Below are 6010 nucleotides of genomic sequence, written 5' to 3' on the forward strand. Positions count from 1 at the left end.
GCAAAAATTAGCAGTGGTGTTTATCTTTTAGTTTCAGGCTGTTTATAATATGATTAGTATCTACGGCAGTGATGTGATGGAGGGAGGAAAAAAACTTCGGAGTGAGAACCATTTTTCTGACCAAAAATGGCACAAAACAGTTCATCCGAGTGTGGACTTGGCTGCTCATTGCCCTTCGGCTGCGCTAATAGCCTTGAGTCATCATGGATGGTCTCAGCTGATTGAAGGTTTTCGTCCACGGTGATAGTGTTTCTCCTGCAACCTCTCATTCACGGGGACGGGGAAGATAATGGCGCACAAGCTTTTTTTTTTCTCTTTTCTTTTTCGATGTGTTATCTGGTGTGATCTATTCCTTCTCTTCCTTGTATTTCCCCTGTAGTTTCCCTGCTCTGTCGTTCTTCTTAATGAATGAAAAATAGCACTGATATGTTTTGTTAAAAAAATTGTTAATATACATTTTGGAGTTCAATAAGTAGCAAAAATTAGCAGTGGTGTTTATCTTTTAGTTTCAGGCTGTTTATAATATGATTAGTATCTACGGCAGTGAGGTCCTGGAGGGAGGAAAGAGTTCACGAGGAGAACCATTTCTGACCAAAAATAATACAAAAACCATCGACGGGGAAGATAATGGCGCACAAGCTTTTTTTTCTCTTTTCTTTTCAGTGACTCTTTTTCTTTGACCAAAAATAATACAAAAACCATCGACTCCGCTAATGGCGCACAAAACAGTTCATCCGAGTGTTACTTGGTGCTCATTGTCGGTCTTCGTTGCAAATAGCCTGAGTCATCATGGTGAGTGGTCTCAGCACGTGGAAGGTAATGGCGCACAAGCTTTTTTTTTCTCTTTTCTTTTCAGTGACTCTTTTTCTTTGACCAAAAATAATACAAAAACCATCGACTCCTTGTATTTCCCCTGTAGTTTCCCTGCTCTGTCGGTCTTCTTAATGAATGAAAAATAGCACTGATATGTTTTGTTAAAAAAATTGTTAATATACATTTTGGAGTTCAATAAGTAGCAAAAATTAGCAGTGGTGTTTATCTTTTAGTTTCAGGCTGTTTATAATATGATTAGTATCTACGGCAGTGAGGTCCTGGAGGGAGGAAAGAGTTCACGAGGAGAACCATTTCTGACCAAAAATAATACAAAAACCATCGACGGGGAAGATAATGGCGCACAAGCTTTTTTTCTCTTTTCTTTTCAGTGACTCTTTTTCTTTGACCAAAAATAATACAAAAACCATCGACTCCTTGTATTTCCCCTGTAGTTTCCCTGCTCTGTCGGTCTTCTTAATGAATGAAAAATAGCACTGATATGTTTTGTTAAAAAAATTGTTAATATACATTTTGGAGTTCAATAAGTAGCAAAAATTAGCAGTGGTGTTTATCTTTTAGTTTCAGGCTGTTTATAATATGATTAGTATCTACGGCAGTGAGGTCCTGGAGGGAGGAAAGAGTTCACGAGGAGAACCATTTCTGACCAAAAATAATACAAAAACCATCGACGGGGAAGATAATGGCGCACAAGCTTTTTTTTCTCTTTTCTTTTCAGTGACTCTTTTTCTTTGACCAAAAATAATACAAAAACCATCGACTCCTTGTATTTCCCCTGTAGTTTCCCTGCTCTGTCGGTCTTCTTAATGAATGAAAAATAGCACTGATATGTTTTGTTAAAAAAATTGTTAATATACATTTTGGAGTTCAATAAGTAGCAAAAATTAGCAGTGGTGTTTATCTTTTAGTTTCAGGCTGTTTATAATATGATTAGTATCTACGGCAGTGAGGTCCTGGAGGGAGGAAAGAGTTCACGAGGAGAACCATTTCTGACCAAAAATAATACAAAAACCATCGACGGGGAAGATAATGGCGCACAAGCTTTTTTTTCTCTTTTCTTTTCAGTGACTCTTTTTCTTTGACCAAAAATAATACAAAAACCATCGACTCCTTGTATTTCCCCTGTAGTTTCCCTGCTCTGTCGGTCTTCTTAATGAATGAAAAATAGCACTGATATGTTTTGTTAAAAAAATTGTTAATATACATTTTGGAGTTCAATAAGTAGCAAAAATTAGCAGTGGTGTTTATCTTTTAGTTTCAGGCTGTTTATAATATGATTAGTATCTACGGCAGTGAGGTCCTGGAGGGAGGAAAGAGTTCACGAGGAGAACCATTTCTGACCAAAAATAATACAAAAACCATCGACGGGGAAGATAATGGCGCACAAGCTTTTTTTTCTCTTTTCTTTTCAGTGACTCTTTTTCTTTGACCAAAAATAATACAAAAACCATCGACTCCTTGTATTTCCCCTGTAGTTTCCCTGCTCTGTCGGTCTTCTTAATGAATGAAAAATAGCACTGATATGTTTTGTTAAAAAAATTGTTAATATACATTTTGGAGTTCAATAAGTAGCAAAAATTAGCAGTGGTGTTTATCTTTTAGTTTCAGGCTGTTTATAATATGATTAGTATCTACGGCAGTGAGGTCCTGGAGGGAGGAAAGAGTTCACGAGGAGAACCATTTCTGACCAAAAATAATACAAAAACCATCGACGGGGAAGATAATGGCGCACAAGCTTTTTTTTCTCTTTTCTTTTCAGTGACTCTTTTTCTTTGACCAAAAATAATACAAAAACCATCGACTCCTTGTATTTCCCCTGTAGTTTCCCTGCTCTGTCGGTCTTCTTAATGAATGAAAAATAGCACTGATATGTTTTGTTAAAAAAATTGTTAATATACATTTTGGAGTTCAATAAGTAGCAAAAATTAGCAGTGGTGTTTATCTTTTAGTTTCAGGCTGTTTATAATATGATTAGTATCTACGGCAGTGAGGTCCTGGAGGGAGGAAAGAGTTCACGAGGAGAACCATTTCTGACCAAAAATAATACAAAAACCATCGACGGGGAAGATAATGGCGCACAAGCTTTTTTTTCTCTTTTCTTTTCAGTGACTCTTTTTCTTTGACCAAAAATAATACAAAAACCATCGACTCCTTGTATTTCCCCTGTAGTTTCCCTGCTCTGTCGGTCTTCTTAATGAATGAAAAATAGCACTGATATGTTTTGTTAAAAAAATTGTTAATATACATTTTGGAGTTCAATAAGTAGCAAAAATTAGCAGTGGTGTTTATCTTTTAGTTTCAGGCTGTTTATAATATGATTAGTATCTACGGCAGTGAGGTCCTGGAGGGAGGAAAGAGTTCACGAGGAGAACCATTTCTGACCAAAAATAATACAAAAACCATCGACGGGGAAGATAATGGCGCACAAGCTTTTTTTTCTCTTTTCTTTTCAGTGACTCTTTTTCTTTGACCAAAAATAATACAAAAACCATCGACTCCTTGTATTTCCCCTGTAGTTTCCCTGCTCTGTCGGTCTTCTTAATGAATGAAAAATAGCACTGATATGTTTTGTTAAAAAAATTGTTAATATACATTTTGGAGTTCAATAAGTAGCAAAAATTAGCAGTGGTGTTTATCTTTTAGTTTCAGGCTGTTTATAATATGATTAGTATCTACGGCAGTGAGGTCCTGGAGGGAGGAAAGAGTTCACGAGGAGAACCATTTCTGACCAAAAATAATACAAAAACCATCGACGGGGAAGATAATGGCGCACAAGCTTTTTTTTCTCTTTTCTTTTCAGTGACTCTTTTTCTTTGACCAAAAATAATACAAAAACCATCGACTCCTTGTATTTCCCCTGTAGTTTCCCTGCTCTGTCGGTCTTCTTAATGAATGAAAAATAGCACTGATATGTTTTGTTAAAAAAATTGTTAATATACATTTTGGAGTTCAATAAGTAGCAAAAATTAGCAGTGGTGTTTATCTTTTAGTTTCAGGCTGTTTATAATATGATTAGTATCTACGGCAGTGAGGTCCTGGAGGGAGGAAAGAGTTCACGAGGAGAACCATTTCTGACCAAAAATAATACAAAAACCATCGACGGGGAAGATAATGGCGCACAAGCTTTTTTTTCTCTTTTCTTTTCAGTGACTCTTTTTCTTTGACCAAAAATAATACAAAAACCATCGACTCCTTGTATTTCCCCTGTAGTTTCCCTGCTCTGTCGGTCTTCTTAATGAATGAAAAATAGCACTGATATGTTTTGTTAAAAAAATTGTTAATATACATTTTGGAGTTCAATAAGTAGCAAAAATTAGCAGTGGTGTTTATCTTTTAGTTTCAGGCTGTTTATAATATGATTAGTATCTACGGCAGTGAGGTCCTGGAGGGAGGAAAGAGTTCACGAGGAGAACCATTTCTGACCAAAAATAATACAAAAACCATCGACGGGGAAGATAATGGCGCACAAGCTTTTTTTTCTCTTTTCTTTTCAGTGACTCTTTTTCTTTGACCAAAAATAATACAAAAACCATCGACTCCTTGTATTTCCCCTGTAGTTTCCCTGCTCTGTCGGTCTTCTTAATGAATGAAAAATAGCACTGATATGTTTTGTTAAAAAAATTGTTAATATACATTTTGGAGTTCAATAAGTAGCAAAAATTAGCAGTGGTGTTTATCTTTTAGTTTCAGGCTGTTTATAATATGATTAGTATCTACGGCAGTGAGGTCCTGGAGGGAGGAAAGAGTTCACGAGGAGAACCATTTCTGACCAAAAATAATACAAAAACCATCGACGGGGAAGATAATGGCGCACAAGCTTTTTTTTCTCTTTTCTTTTCAGTGACTCTTTTTCTTTGACCAAAAATAATACAAAAACCATCGACTCCTTGTATTTCCCCTGTAGTTTCCCTGCTCTGTCGGTCTTCTTAATGAATGAAAAATAGCACTGATATGTTTTGTTAAAAAAATTGTTAATATACATTTTGGAGTTCAATAAGTAGCAAAAATTAGCAGTGGTGTTTATCTTTTAGTTTCAGGCTGTTTATAATATGATTAGTATCTACGGCAGTGAGGTCCTGGAGGGAGGAAAGAGTTCACGAGGAGAACCATTTCTGACCAAAAATAATACAAAAACCATCGACGGGGAAGATAATGGCGCACAAGCTTTTTTTTCTCTTTTCTTTTCAGTGACTCTTTTTCTTTGATCAAAAATAATACAAAAACCATCGACTCCGCTGGGGATCGAACCCAGAATCTCTGGTTTCGTAGACCAGCGCCTTATCCATTGGGCCACGGAGTCGTTGACGAATGTGCACAAATGGTAAACTTACTCGATTAGACAGCAGTGACCGAGTCATTATGCGGATTAGTGAGGGCATCTCTGTGATCACTTGGCAAGCAGACCTGACATTACACTGAACCAATTGTAACCTTAGAATGCAGCTGCTCCTGTTGTTACACGGCCGCGGCAAGGCCACATCAAGATGGATCTGACCAGGCATACCACCACTAAACGTGTCACTTCACAGTATATTATAGCTACAAACACTGAACGATTGTTTCACCGCGGTTTCGATGTGTCGACGCGATTCATGCACAGCCGGCCGTTGGATTGGTACTAACAATATATGGAGCTCCAGGTAAGTTTATTTACATGCTTTTATGTATAGTGGAGTACTTATTACTTACAAACATTAATCTGCTAGCAATCAAGATGGACTTTATTTTTCTAAAAACGCACTACAAACCTGAAGATATTATCTTGTGTTTATGCAGATAATAATATTTCATTTATTCATAAAAAATGACATCATAGAACTTGTGCAGTCAATTTTCTAACTTTGACTAGTTAGTTACGCGTGCGTTGCAATCAGGGCATACATATTCTAGTGGCTCAATATTAATCATGCTTATCTTCTTGTTGTTTACCACTAAATCACTTTTCTTCTTCGCCTTGTCCTTTGTCCACACTTTTTCCGCCATAAAAGTTCAAGTTTGCTCGCCACCCCTGCTAATGGTGAATCCAGTTCGCAATCCTACTCTCTCTCCCTCTCTGTTTCTAACAAAGTGAAGGAGCATTCTTCTACTCCAGGGAAAAGAGATATTTGGGTTCGTCCAAAAAATCACATGCATATTGGCAAAAAAATTCATCAACTCCGCATCTGAGATCAAAGGACTT

At 36.8% G+C, this 6010-nt stretch overlaps 1 non-coding gene across 1 annotated transcript; it reads right to left on the reverse strand.

Moving 5' to 3' along the window:
* Window positions 1-5058: 5058 nt before the first annotated feature.
* On the reverse strand, window positions 5059-5131 carry TRNAR-ACG. The gene has a single exon. It is a non-coding gene; the product is annotated as a tRNA-Arg (tRNA).
* Window positions 5132-6010: the final 879 nt, after the last annotated feature.

This window comes from Triticum urartu, chromosome 3 (genome assembly GCF_003073215.2).
Source record: "Triticum urartu cultivar G1812 chromosome 3, Tu2.1, whole genome shotgun sequence".
In the NCBI taxonomy this organism is placed as follows: Eukaryota; Viridiplantae; Streptophyta; class Magnoliopsida; order Poales; family Poaceae; genus Triticum; species Triticum urartu.